General features: G+C 33.4%; 1 long non-coding RNA gene across 4 annotated transcripts; it reads left to right on the top strand.

Annotated features, from left to right (window-relative positions):
* The first annotated feature begins 487 nt into the window (after window positions 1-487).
* On the top strand, window positions 488-15,025 carry LOC111819804 (uncharacterized). Of its 4 annotated transcripts, none has more exons than XR_002823384.1 (5): window positions 488-8,649; window positions 9,152-9,938; window positions 11,701-11,904; window positions 12,780-12,941; window positions 14,973-15,025. It is a non-coding gene; the product is annotated as an uncharacterized LOC111819804 (long non-coding RNA). The 4 variants fall into 4 exon arrangements; XR_002823386.1 differs by lacking the exon at window positions 14,973-15,025 and having other exon boundaries at window positions 9,152-9,265; window positions 9,813-9,938; window positions 12,780-14,402; XR_002823383.1 differs by lacking the exon at window positions 14,973-15,025 and having other exon boundaries at window positions 12,780-14,402.
* Window positions 15,026-15,418: the final 393 nt, after the last annotated feature.

Raw genomic sequence — 15,418 nt, 5'->3', positions numbered from 1 at the left:
AAGCAGCAGTCAGGAAATCAAATGATGCATTGTGTTGGGCACATCTGCTGCAAAAGACTTCTTTAAAGTGTTAAAAAGCAAAGATGTCACTTTAAAGATTAAGGTGCGCTGGACTCAAGCCATGGTGTTTTCAGTCGCCTCATATGCATATGAAAGCCGGACAATGAATAAGGAAGACCAAAGAAGAATTAACGCCTTTGAATTGTGGTGTTGGTGAAGAATATTGAATATACCAGGGACTGCCAAAAGAATGAACAAATCTTGGAAGAAGTACAGCCAGAATGCTTATTAGAAGCGAGGATGGTAAGACTTTGTCTCACATGCTTTGGACATGTTATCAGGAGGGACCAGTCCCTGGAGAAGGACATCATGTTTGGTAAAGTAGAGGGTCAGTGAAAAAGAGGAAGACCCTCAATGAGATGGATTGACACGGTGGCTGCAACAGTGGGCTCAAGCATAGCAACAATCATAAGGATGGTGTAGGACAGGGCAGTGTTTCGTTGTGTTGTACATAGGATCAGTATGAGTCAGAACTATCTCGATGGCACCTGACAACAAAAACAGCAACAACAATATATTGTTTATATATTATGGTGTTGGTTTTTGTAATGTACATAAATGTCTTTTACAATTCAGTGTAAAAATAAGTACTGAACAGTTGTTTTAAAAATGGACATGAATACTAACAGATAAATCACAGAAGAAATTCCTGGCAGGAAAACATGTATAATATCTCAAACACACGAACCATTCAAAAATATCTTTTTAAATCCAGTTGTGATACATTTTCAGTTTTGTAGAGATGTAAAATGTCATGATAGCTAGGAGGTAAGGGAGTAGCTGTCAATGGACACAAATGGAATCTAGAAAGATGGATCAAGATTATTGTATGACAGACACTGTTCACCCTCCATTAGATAGCTGTCTGTTCTGGAGGTCCAGCTGAGGATTTTGTCATCTTTAACTGTATTTACAACCTCCCAGCTTGATTCTCATCTCAGATTCCCTAATTCACCTGTCTGCCAGAGCAGTCTAAAGGGAAGACACAATGAACCTCACCACATTCTTTTTAGAAGCCTTCAGGTGACATGCTTCAAGAGTTTTAGAAATAAGGAATGATCAGAGAAGAACACAAAGATTATATAGTATCATTTGCCTAGATAAGAAGTGGAAATTGCCCCCTTTTAATTGTTGAACATTTGGATTCATAACTTTTGTGACATCCCTTCACTTTCATCTGTATCCCCTAAGAATCTCCAGACATTTGTATGGAAGGATGAGTTAGGCAGATTTGGAGTTATAGTTTTTAAAGTCTTCTGGAGCATCCTGAGGATTTTAATCGTGGACTGCTGTGGAAGTCTAAACCTCCTGCTGCTCTAAGGCGCCTGTGGTCTGAGCCCTGCTGTAGAGCCATTCTCTAGATCTTCCTCTCTGTGTTCATCACCTGGTCTTAACAGCATCATGACAGGATCTGTTACTCCAGATTCCTCCCAAAAATGCCCCTGTGTCACAACTTGGCAAGTGCCTAAAGAGTATCTCTTCAGTTTAGAATTATTTCCAATGCATAAAACTTGAAATATTTGGGCTACACTGGACAATATCAACTAGACATAACCCAGCCCTAGAGGAATTTATGGATAGAAAGAGAAGAAGTCAGCTAGACCCTTCACCCAGCTACAGAAATATGGACAAAATAATACTGATTTATTCATCCTCAACTTAAGGTGAACTTCATCTTGCCTTTCAAGTGTTTACATTTCATCGGGTAATCGTTGGATTTGGAAAGAGAAAAACCGAGAATATTTGTTTTTCTTGCTATGAAATGCTGACTTCCCTTGGAAAAATTGATCTATGTTAGTTTTAAAAACAGCTCTAAATTTTAAAATCATATTAAATTACTTTTCTATATGTGTGTACCCTTGCCAATTTGTTGTTTAAATACTTGGAGATTATTTTTTGGACAGTGTTGTTTCAATGAAATATAAACTACTAATTAAATGATAATATGTATGAATTGTTTGTTGGATGTTAGGAGATCGGAGAATGAAATTAGATATGTAATAGTTATATTTTTTTCTTTATCTTTGAAGTCTAATATTCAAGCATAGAGGCCTAGATTTATGAATATAAAGCTATTTTCAGATAATTTTAATGGTTGATGTGATAGAGCTGGTTTCATAAGGAAGCTTTAAGAGACTTGGTAAAATTGTCTTCCAGACATTTTTGAAAGGCCATCTTTTAAAGCTATACACAATTCTGAAGTCATGAGTGTGTATGGGTGGCAGAAAAGAAAATGACATGAAAAACGTTTTGTAGGTAAATTAGAAAAAAATTATTTTAGCTGTTTATGTGTATTTTGAGAATACTGTATATTAAGTAATCAAATATGAGTAATTGCTTTGTGACATTTCCTTGAGATTGCTAACATGACAAGTGATATTTTTTGGAAATGAGTTCATAGCATATGGTATGGCAGAAGAAATTTTTTTAAATACTTTTTGTTGATGAAGAAATATTTCCTGAATCATTTTGGAAATAGGATTGTTAGCATATCTCTGATACACAATAACGTACTTTGATTGGGTTAATTTATAGGTTTTTTGGGGCCACTGTTCTGTATATAACAGAAAAACTTATTAAGGCAACTACTTTATGTGTGGAGTTCATGGATGTAGATGTTGTTTTTTCTGTTAAATGGTCTTTCTGTTAAAATCTATGGTATAGATCTCCTTTTAACAATGGTATTGATGTACAAGAGTACAGCCTCAATGGATGTTCAGGGTTGGGTAGACTTTTGTATTACTCTGTATAAAATAGACAAATTATGAAACATAGAGGTGACCCACATTTTGCATTTCTTTTTGCCATTTACATTGTTAGACCGTCTATGGTTTTGTTGGTTGCCGAGAGCAATGTACAGACTGCTTTGTCTGTATTAGACAAATGTAAAATTTGGATTCAGAAGATAGAGGATGGGTTCTTTTGGAGTTCTGTATGCATACTTCTCGTACTCTTGATACTCTGTGCTCAGATGTTGGGGATCTGCATATATATTGTAAGCATCCTAATGTGGAACTGAGGTATACTTTTTCCCCCTTTTGCCAGTGAATTTGTTACATTGTCTATCAACAGTAATTTATTGCTGGTGGATAGTGTCATATGTTTTTGTTTATAATGTTCAATATTTTTGTTTTATGTGTAATTGTCTAGATACATAGCTATTGCTGTAAATAAATATCAAATTATTAGGATAGAACCATTTTGTTTACATCTAGCCTCTGTATTCTTTTGGATCATTAGTCTTAATTTTTAGGTTTTATTACAGTGCATGATGTTTATTATAGTGTACGTATTAGTGTTTCTCTGATAAGGTGCAACATGGTTTGAAATGCCATTGTAACAGTGTATGTCTTTGGTTGTTTTTGGTTTTTGGATGTTTATGTGTACAAATAGACCCAGATCCTTGTGGAACATCTAGAAGTCTCTGCATGTGGTGAAATAGCATATGTTAGAAAAATTTTCATTTGCCAGTGAAATTTTTAATTGTTCTTGTTTTAAAACACATTTCTAGTTGTATAGTCATTCAGATAATTCACAAGATTTTCTGGGGGTGGCTAGAAATTGTGTATCAAACTTCTGAGTTTGTTAGGTTTGAGGGCTTACATGGTATTTTTGTATTGTGTGTATAATCACAATTTTTACATAATTTTTTTAAGCCTAGAAACTCATATATCTGCATATTTTGTAAATTTATTAAGATACTGTAATATATAGTGAAAACGTCCCCCCCACCCATGTATCAGGCTACCTCGGTTTTATATGATTGGGTGGCTGAAAGGGAGTTTTATTAGACTATTGTGTAGAAAATAGTCACAATATATAATTGTTTTTGCATAACATTTTAGTCTTTGATATGTAGGAATTGTGGGCATACATATTTTTTGTATTTGTATGTATATACATCCATGCATTAATGTACATACATATTAGTATTATGTGAATACATAAAATAGTATTTATTAAAGTCATAGGACAGAAACTTCGTTGGGCCAATATAATTATTATCCTGCCCTGATCTGTGTTGTTTGAATTGTCGGAGGTTGGGAAGTATTATAGGAAGTTTTAGTTTGTAATCTTTATTAAGTTGCTGGAGGATAATGTGAGACCAATAGATTCATGTTAGATGTTATTTTTTTCATTTTTAACATCTGCATAGGGATTAGTACTATGCATGTATTTTGTGACAATATCAGGTGGAAACACTTTAGTTTGGGCAGTTGAATTGCTAGACCATGTCTAATTGGAATTTATTTGGTTGCTGGAGTATATTATTGAATTGTTTACATTGAAAATAAATGCCATTAAACAAACAAACAAAAAAAACACTTTTTGGGCACACAGTTTCTGTCAAATTTTTTGGAAATAATTTTCTTTGGAATTTAAAGGGTAAAATCATTGGTTGCCTAAAGATAAATATAGCAGAGAAAGCATCTGCCTGAGTTTCTTAGGCCGAGTTTGGTTTTGAGATTCTTCTTTGTTTCTTTTTGGGGTTTGGAGAGTTTTTAATTAGATTTTTTTAATACGTAAGTAATCACTGCCATTCATATTTGTGAATGTGCAAATATGTATAATTTTCATATTCCGGTCTAATTGTTGACTTGCTTCTGTGTTCCTTAGGCTGTTGGATGGGGAAGAGCAGGAAGCATTTGACTGTATGTGTATTAGACAAGCTTCTCGTATGATATCTAAAATACCTCTTCAAGGAATACATACATAGTAAAGTAACTCTTAGCAATAGAAATGTTAAATCAACTCTATATGTGTTTTTACTTTGTGACTTTATGTATAAGGGAGTGGTTATTAGACAGTTGTGTGTATAGTAGTCAGATATTTTTGTTAATACCATGTATCTTCATAGATGTGCAGAAATTACTGTCGTGTTTTGTAAATATATTTGCCTGAAGTTACAGAGCAAAGCTTTTTTTGTTTTTTCTTCTAGAAATGAAATAGACCGATGAATAGAAAAGTCCTCTGGACTGTTGAGTGGGATATTTACACTTTTGTGTATGTAGTTAGATATTTCTTTAAAATAATGTTCTAAGTGTATAGACATTACCAATATACATATATTTTTTTAAATATAAGAGTTTTTTTTTTAATCACTACAATCTTTAGCTTCCTTCTTGGGGTTCACTGGTTTGTCAGAAGTTGTATAGACAAGGATATTGTTTTGTGACCTCATGTCTGTAATATACAGTGTTCTTTATATTCTTTATTGGTGTAGAGATTGCAAACATGCATATATTTTATATGCCTCCTATTGTTAAAACAATATGGTGGAGATGTATAACTTTTGCAGATGACTGTAGGAACTCTATATGGGTGGCTCTTTGGGGTTCATTGTTAGACAGCTGTGTTTGTAATATTTGTAAACATTTTTGACAAATGACAGTAGAAAAATTGCTTTTAGTGACTGATTGTTAGTTCACCTTTATATAGTCTGCATTGTATCACTGTGATTTATAGATGAATTACTGGGAAGTTGAGTTAACAAAAGTCTCTTCGAGATATATTTTTATTATTTTGTATTCTTCCTGTCAGGATGGGAGACAGAGTGATGATTAAAAAGGTTTTTTGCCGTACATAATCATTTAGAGGAAAATTTTTAGGCTGAAATTAAGCTTTTCAAGTTCATTTTATATAAACATTCCTCTGCCTCTTTAAGAGACTTGTAAAGAACATCTTATAGACTATGTTTCAATGTTCATTTGTTCCATGGCGATATTCAAGAAAACTGTGTAAATAATGGGAAAACGAAATATTTGAAATTTAAACATCTAGTATTTCTAGATGTATCGAGAGTCTCTTAAAGTATAATTTTATAAGTTTCTCGTTGTAAATTTGTATTTCTATTGTCTGTTGCAATGGACTTGGCAATGAAATTGATCATTGATGAACAGGCTCTTGGAGCTATACAGAATTTATCATACATTAATTTGATTGTTAGGAGAAGGAGAAAATAAAAAGTGAAGTTCTCATGTAGAAGAAAAGTTTTACATTGTATAAATAGTATACTTCCTCCTCCCCCCTCCCAAAAAAAAAAAACGTGAAGTGCATGAAGACAATATTTCATTTGGTCATTCTGGATGTATCAGATTTCCCAATGTGATATTATTGTTTTGCTGATAACATTCATGATATAGATGACTTTATTAAAGAGATTTTATACTACCTCTTGCAGCTATATACTCTTCTGTATGTGCTCCCTTGGTTGCGTGACAATATTCAACATCAACTTTGTAAATAAGAGGCAGGCACAAGTTTTTAATTTTTAACATCTAGTCCTTTCTAGATGTATAGAGTCTCACTAAGTATAATTTTGTAAATAATCCATTGTAAAATTTCATGGTTTCATCATTTTCTACAAATATCTTACCAATGAAATTGATAAAGTTGTGGGATTTTGAGGTATAAATATTTTGGTATCTGCTTATTAAATTGTTATAGTAAGAAGAAGTGAAAAGTTCTGTATTTTTACCATTTTTGTTTTCCTTGAAAAAGTTTTAATATTAACCATTGTTTAGTGTTTGTATTGTATACATTAAAAAAACTGGTATGACTAAATCATAATTTTCTACTTGTATTGAGTTATTCATAGGGCATTCTATAAATATATATTTTATAATCATTATAGGAAATGTTTTATACATAAAGACAATTGTATCCTACCTCCTTCAACTATACTGTTTTGTATGTAATTGGACTGTGTGACAACATTCAAGACAACTTTGTAAATAACAAATAATGCCATTAAAAAAATCTAGTTATTCCAGATGAATGGAGTCTCACAGGGTATAAATTTGTAAATATTTCATTGTAAGATATCATAGTTACAATGGCTTTTGTATTTTTTTTTTTTTGGCAGTAAAATAGATAATAATTGGCCTATTTAAGGCTATATAACATTGTGGTGTCTGTTCCGTGAGTTTTAATGGAGCAGGATAAACGGATTTTACCACTATGTCTTCAGAGTTTGTTTCATGTAGAGGAAAAGTTTAGATTGTAGTCATTGGTCTTTGGGAGCATTGTATACTTATAACCAAGAAAGAAACCCCTGGGATGTATTTTATCTTTAGGAAGAAAGAGGAAGACATGAGAATGGAATTGTCATTTTAAATTAGAGCTACACACAAAGTTAAAAGACATTCAAATGATTAAAATTATTGTTATTTTTCTATACTATGTGAATGTACTTATGAAAATTTATATATAGATGAATATCTGTGTATAAATAATACATATGCATCATAAATATATACACACATAACACAAAACTAGTACAGATCTGATAACTGCTCTATTTCAGGACTATTACCTTATTCTTATTAACTTACTGATTTAGATTTTATTTCTGTTTGAAGACTCTGGTAATTATGTTTTATTTCTATGCTTAGACACATTTCTAGAAGTCTGCTTTACTGGTATAACCAAAAATATTGCAGTTCTTATATCCATTTGTTTTCTAATCTGTTCCCATGTGTATACATCTGCATGAGAATGACTTCTGTGATGATGAATGTTTTGTTTTTCTGATAGTTTTTAAAGAGATTTACTGTGGATGTATGTTGTGTGATAATCACAAATGAATGTCAAAAGAGTTCTATATCTCACCGTGTAAATAAGTTAGAATAATTTAAAGATACTAGCCAGTGTTAGGCAAAATATAATAAAAATATTTGGTAATGACAATCAAAATTGAGCATGTACATTACTTTTGAAATGGTGTAATTTCCTGCCGGGATCTTATCTATTCCAGTCCTCAAAATTTTAAGAGAAATGTGTATTATAGATTAAAATAACAAATAACCTGAACATCTGAAATATATATCAATAATCAAAAGAAATCTGGTAATGATTATAGTTTGTTCAACGTGATTATAATTCATACACTGAAATAATATTCTGAAATGGAAGGGTATTTGTAGTATTTTCATATTTAAAATACCATAATATATTATAAAACATTATGTCACCATAGAACAACCATCAACTAGTTGTCAGTTTTTGCAGAGTTGTGTAGGTAGGCGTCTAGATATTCTAACCGACATGTTAATGGTAATTGTTCCTGAGGAATGGGATTAGCCTAATATCATTATGAAGTTTACTAATGCTTACTCCTCAGTGTAATGAAAATGGTGATTATTTTAACATTCTATTTGAAATATAAATATTTGGATTTAAAAAGTTAAACATTTTGTCTACGTATATTGCTATATGACAAAAATCTTAAATAATATGATTATGAATAGAAAATTATCTGTAATAAAACATTAAAATATTTTTAAACAGTTCTGTAAAGAGGTGGCAATAAAATGACTGCTTCTACTTTCTGCATTTGAAGTTTCAAGAGTATTTCAACAGGGAATTTTAAAAAGACAACCTATTTATGCCTGTCTTTATTCCTGCTTATCATCTTGGGAGTGTTGGGCTGTTGTATTCAACGTTGTATTCTCAGTGGCCATTATGAACGGTTTTTGAATGATCTCATGAAGAGCATGTGATTTAGAGACTAGTGCAGCAGAGAGTCTTACACAGTGAAACAGTATTGGATTACCCATGGAAAGAAGAAAAGAGAAAATGGGATTTGAGGTAGGTGTCAACAGATTATATTTGGGTTGACAGATGAATGAAGACAATAGTTATTTAAAATATCTTTCACAGAAATATTTAAAGAGGCTGAGTTTTCATAGTGACAATACCATATTTGTGGGTATTGACTAGATCACGTTGTTTGATGTGGGTCTCATGGGATAGGTTGGAAGTTACCCTTAATTTAGGAGTAAATGGAGAATGGATTGTTAACTTCCTTCTACAGTTGTTGAATCTGTAAGAAGGATTTCAGATAAATATTTACATTTTTATAGATAATTCAAAATTTCTAGGGAAAAATTTCAATATTATTAACATTTGTCCTAAAAGTGCTTAAAAGATTAGAAAGTAATAGGGTTATCTCTGTGGGCAGTCATATTTGTTGAGTCAACTTAGTTATGTCTGTTTACTATACCTGATGAATGTGAAGTCATCTAAATTTGTTTGTTCTGATGCCTCATTCATAACTCACCTTCACTATGTTGTTTGCCGTGTTTCTTAGGTAATCATGATGAGCAAAATACATATCTGTAAATAAGCTAAGGACAGCTGACATTTGCAATGCCACCCCTCTTACAGAGTCCCTTAATTCATAAGTCTTAACTGCAAACCACAGGTAAGAACGTTTTGGACCAAAAAGTGTTGTTTTGAGGTGTGAGGCTTTGCCTAGTTTAAGGAAAATAATACTGGTGCAGACCTTTACAATTTTTGGTCATGGGAAAGAATTAGCATGACTTAAAGATTCTACCAAAGTAAACATGAACAATAATAAGCAGAATGCTGGGGATTATTTCTGTCTTCATTCTGTTCACTTATTTGTATTTACCATTTACTTGTTTCTGTTTACTTGTTATCAAACATTAAAATGTAAGTAATGTCATAAAGTAAATGACCACTTCAGTGTCCAAGAATTAGAAATTATGAAATGGAGTAACTTTTTATGTTGTGACAAATACTGTTTGGGGTTATGGTGAAGAGGGAAATTCATGTAAATGGATAAAAACATCCTAATATTGAACAGATAAGATTGTAGACCCAGCTATGGATTGATTAATGAGCAATTGTTCCTATTGGTTAACAGAAATGTTTAACAAAGTTCAATATGAATCTTTTTTCCTGCTTCCCTCACCTGTACTGTAAGAATGATGTGTCTCACCTTACAGGTCAGGAGGTAATAGTTCCCGGAAGAAACACTTTTGCCGTCTTTGTTTTTAACTGCAAGAGTAGCACCACCAGTGAATGACCTATTGCAGTATTCCTCGTTCAAGAATTCTTCACTACCATTTCTGGTATCAAAAATACCCTTTGGCAATAAGATTTACAAGTAATTGAGTGCTCATTTGATGAAGGGGTAGGGGGAAGGACTGTTTATAAATTATCCTGCTGTTAATCTTGATGACTTTGGTGGAAGCTAGTAGGCATTGAAATCCGATTATATAATGCTATATAGCAAATTACTGTGAAACTTGGTGGCGTAAAACAACAATCACTTTGTTATGTCTATTGAATCAGTGGGTCAGGATTTCTGACAGTTCCCAGAATGTCTAAGGGATCATCTGGAAACTTCACTCACATGTCTGTCACCTGGTTTGGGATGACTTGATGTTGGCCTCAGGGCAGGCTTTCCACTATAGCATCAACACACAGCTGGGTTTGCAGAGGAAACATCTAGATGGAAAGTGAGTGTTCAAAGAGAACCTTGTGAAAGCTGAATGGCTGTTCTTAACCTCCTCTCAGAAGTCTACAGCATCACTTCTGTCATGTTCTAGGGTAGAGGCTCCATCTCTTGATGTGAAAATGCTAAGGTGACTGCAGAATAACATGAAGTACTAGATAAAGAAGACATAGTAGTTAAGAGCTGTACCAGTGGAGCCTCATTAGGCATGTTTATGTTGAAGTTCCTTCCACAGTGCTCACATAATAATCTGTATTTACCCCATAGAGAGAAATTACTAAATTGATTTTCAGAAATCCACTTCTCACACAATCTGAATTTCGTATAATCTGAATTTTTCAGATACTTTTCAGCAAGCACTGATAATCATTGCCTGGTATAGACTAAAGTTTTATTGAATTACGTTTGGTGACTTTTGGAGTAAACTAGATAAAAGAGAAGAAATAAAGAATGAAAGACATAATCTGTGAGATAAAGTCACTTTTGGAAATGCAAAAGAGAGGAATCCAAATGCAATATGCTGATATGGAAACAAAGTTATAGCTGTGGAAGTGTGTAGAGTGGAAGGGGACAGTTTCTAATTGAAACCAATAATATTGTTCTACCGAATAGTGAATTCCCAGTTTCCAGTGTATTTACTATTAAATCAAAAGTAGCATGTTTCTCATTGTTGTTTAATTTCCTCTATGCCCCCTGGGAAGTTACTGCTTGGGATGTGCTGTCAAGAGGGCGAAATTCCTGCAACAGTCTTCCTCAGACATTTTGCCTGTTAACCAAAGGATAACCTCAAAGGAGAGGTTTTAATCACAAAATATTTCTTTTCCTAGGCTAAATTACACCAAATAGAAGGTTGACCTTTGATGGCCAGGTGAAATAATGGTTTAAGAGCTCTATCTTTTCCCAAGATCTGTCGTAGATCCTGTATTTTCTTAGTACAATTACTATTTTTTTCTCATTAAATGAACTGATCTACTTTTCTTAATTTCATTGTAATATTTAGGCATCGTTGTGGTGTAGCTTGTGCTGAAATGCACGTAGACTGGATATAGAATGAGTAACTTAAATATGCGAGCAACCAAATACATAGTTGAAAAGATACCCGGGCAAACTGAGGATAATGTTGGAGAAATCAGTCCATTTTAGTAAGGTATAAGAAGAAAGATGACTAATGTCAGAACTCAATCAACAGCAATGGGTTTGAGTTTTTTGGTACCCTCCTATAGTTAGAAAATTCCAAGAGGAATTTCAATCCACCTACTGTTTATTCATAACAGAATGGATATTACATTTCATTTACGCAAAAATTTTACTAGCCCCTACTGATCCTAGAAGTTGTGCTTCTCATCTTTTGCCATCTTCCCACTGTGTTCTCTCAGGTAATGACCGCATAAGAAACTGATGCCATTGCTTCTACGACAAGCTTCACCAAAATGAAAATATAACCTTCCTCATGCATGCAGTTTCCTCCCTTTCATGCTGCAGTGGACACTTCTTGCAGATCAGAAAATGGTATAAGAAAGCTGATGTTCACTGAAAAAAACCATCATTTTGAAGAATTCAGAGGTGTAGAAATTTGCAAAGTATAGTATTTTACTTCTTAATGGTCTTTTCTTCTAGTTCTCCAATATTATCTAATGGGAATGAGATTTTCTTTTATGCACGTTATCTGAGGGTGTGTTTGTATATGCTTTTTCTCTTAAACAATATTTTTGAGCCCCTTGTTCTATTTTGGTTAAATAGCTTTACCTGTCTGCATGATTATCTGTAAGATAGATGTCGGTAGAGACATCTTTATCAGTCTTCTTTCCCAGTGTTTGTGAATGAGAATTCCGTGTTTCCTACAACTGTACAAATAATTAGATAACAGAAATCTTTGACCATGTGAAATTACAAAGAAATTGTTTTTCTTCTGTTAATATTCAGCACTTATCATTACATACTTTTATTATTCATCTAAATTATTTCCTTTTCCTCATTTTTGTTGCACTATTAGTTTCTTTGTTACTGGTTTCTCAGAGCTCATTTATGATTAAGTAGGTTTAGATTTTCATTGACATGCATTGCAAATAACATGTTTTACTCTATGTCATTGTGGTGTTTTGGTTGTACAGAAGTTATGTATTAAATATAACCATATTACATTTTATAGCTTCTGAGTTTTGCTTTTCTTTAAAAACCAGAAACATGTCTGTATTTAATTTTTATGAATTATTTTTTGTCATTTTATTTTTGTATTAGTCATTATTTTTGTTTTAAAGCATTAAAATTTCCAAAGTATTAGTCTGATCTTGAGCAAGTGATTGAGTTCTACCGTAATCATATAGAAGATGTCCACATAAAGTTGGCTATACTTCTATTTGGTTGCCTTGCCTTCTATTGACACTTCTTAATGACTGGTGATTTATACTGTCTGTTCTACCTTATTGAGTTCTATCTTGTGTCTCTTCTTTTTCAGAATATCCCGTGTATATAATCACGTTTTCCTCCTAATTGACGCTTAAAATTATTTTGCAAGATGGAAAGAAATGCAGTTTTAATTTCATTTGCACCAAATTTAATACATTAACTAGGAGAGACTAGATCTCTTTAAAATTGAGTCTTCTTAACCAACTACAAGGTATGTCTTTCCGTTTTTATCAAATGATTGAATTGGAATATTGATAGCACAACTTCATTGTTAATTTTTTTTCCAAAATCCCTTTCCAGTCATTTCCTAGATTGATTAATTTTTGGTAATTTAATGATTAGAATTGTTGTTACTCAATTTATTTTCTTAATAATATATGAAAGACATTTTTGTACATTTTTACTAACAGTATTTCATTGGATTTCTAAAATTGTGTTTCTTTTCTCACAGTTTATCAGTGTTATCTTGATAAAGTAAATTAGTAATACTTTTAGTATAAGTAGTAGAAAGTGCTCTTGACTATTTGAATGTTAATGCCAGTAGCCTTGGTTTGAGGTTTGTTTTAGAAAACATCCTTTTATTAAGAAATTTTCATCAACTTGGGTGACAGATTTAATAAAAATGCCTTCAGCATTTTGTAGTTGATTTTATAATCACTGATAAGGTTGAACAATATTTCTGGAAATGAAACATTTCTTGCATTCTGTGACTGAATGAACTAAGTTTATTTTGAAATACTCCCTCATTGTAATTGTTATAATTTTATTTGCAGTTTCTGAAGGAATGTTCCAGAGTTGACAACCTGTAGCATTATTTTTCTTCTGTTTTTGTCACGGTTTTGTATTTGATTTACTGGCTTTTCTGGAAAGAGTTGAGGATTAGCATCGTTTCCTTTACTTTTTGCTTTGAAATACTTTTTTTACCTACAAAATAGTTGCAATGCAATTTTTATATAATTCCTTTATAGGCCCTAGCTTCTACTTATATTTTCTTTCATATGCACGATAAGTTACCAAAACCAGAAAATTAAATTGATGTACTGCTAATTGATTCACATACCTTATTCAAACTTCCAGTATTAAAGTCATTTTTTTGGTCCAAGATTTAATTTAGGATTCCACATTGCATATAGTTGTGATGTTCTCCTGGCCTGGTGATCTACTTTCAAAAATCAGCCACTGAAAATCCTGTGGAAATACAATTCTACTCTGACACACATGGGATTGCCATGAGTCAGAATTGACTCACTGACAGCTGTTTTTAATGTCCCACAATGTGCGTTTGTCTTATTTTCGTCAGTTTAGATTAAGGCTGTGCATTGCTAGCAAGAGTACAACAGGAATGATGTGCCCTTCTCAGTACATCATCAGGAGGCACATGATGTGGATGTATCTTACTGCTGGTGATGCTTCATTTGATTAGTATTACAGTTAATCATTTTCATTGAGAATATTTTTTATTTTTATTGTACTTTAGGTGCAGGTTTACAGAACAAATAGTTTCTCATTAAACAGTACATATATTGTTTTATGACATTGGTTAACAACCCCAGAATATATCAACACTCTCCCTTCGTGACTTTTTTTTGCGGGGGGAATATACATAGCCAAAGATAGACCATTTAAAAATTTCTACATGCACAATTCTGCAACATCGAATACGTTTTTCTGTTTGGGCTGCTATTCTCACTTTAAATGAAGGTTTACAGAACAAAATAGTTTCTCATTAAACAGGACACATGTTGCCCTATGACAGTGGGTAACAACCACTGACCTTACTCAGCCTTGGGTTCCCTATCACCAGCTTTCCTGTCCCCTTCTGCCTTCTAGTCCTTGTCGCTGGACTGCTGTGCCTCATTAGTCCCATTTTTTTTTTATGGAGCTGTCCAATCCTTGGCTGAACGGTGAACCTCAGAAGTGACTTCACCACTGAGATGAAAGGGTGTCTGGGGGTCATACTCTCGGGGTTTCTCCAGTCACATTCAGGCCAGTAAATCTGTTTTTTTTTTTTTTTGTGTGTGTGTGTGTGTGTGTGTGTTAGAATTTTGTTCTACATCCTTCTCCAGCTCTGTCCAGAACCCAATGTTATGATCCCAGTCAGAGCAGTCAGTGGTGGTAACCAGGCACCATCTAGCTGTGCTGGACTCAGTCTGGTGGATGCTGTGGTAGCTGTGGTCCATTAGTCCTTTTTACTGATCTTTTCCTTGTATCCTGTTCTCTTCATTCTCCCTTGCTCCCAAAGGGGTGAGACCAGTGGAGTATCTTAGATGGCTGCTCACAGGATATGAAGACCCCAGACGCTACTCACCAAGGTAGGATGTAGATTACTGTCTTTATAAACTATTTTATGCCAATTGAGCAAGATGTTCCCCGAGACCATGGTCCTCACAGTCCTCCTCCCAGCAGTTCAGTCCCTCAGGGAGTTTGGATGTGTCTATGGAGTTTCCATGACCTTTCCTTGTACAAGTTGTGCTGGCTTCCCCAATATTGTGTACTCTCTTACCTTTCACCAAAGATACCACTTCTCTATTGTTGATTTACTGTATCCCCCTCTACTCCTCCCCTCCCTTGTAACCAACAAAGATTGTTACTTTTTGTGTGTGAACTTTTTCATGGGTTTTTACAATAGAGGTCTCATACAATATTTGTCCTTTTGTGATTGACTTATTTCACTCAGCGTAATGTCCT

Source organism: Trichechus manatus, unplaced genomic scaffold, assembly GCF_000243295.1.
Source record: "Trichechus manatus latirostris isolate Lorelei unplaced genomic scaffold, TriManLat1.0 scaffold00019, whole genome shotgun sequence".
NCBI classification, from domain to species: Eukaryota; Metazoa; Chordata; class Mammalia; order Sirenia; family Trichechidae; genus Trichechus; species Trichechus manatus.
Note: the sequence above shows the minus strand (reverse complement) of the source record. Positions and strands in the feature narration are given on the sequence as shown.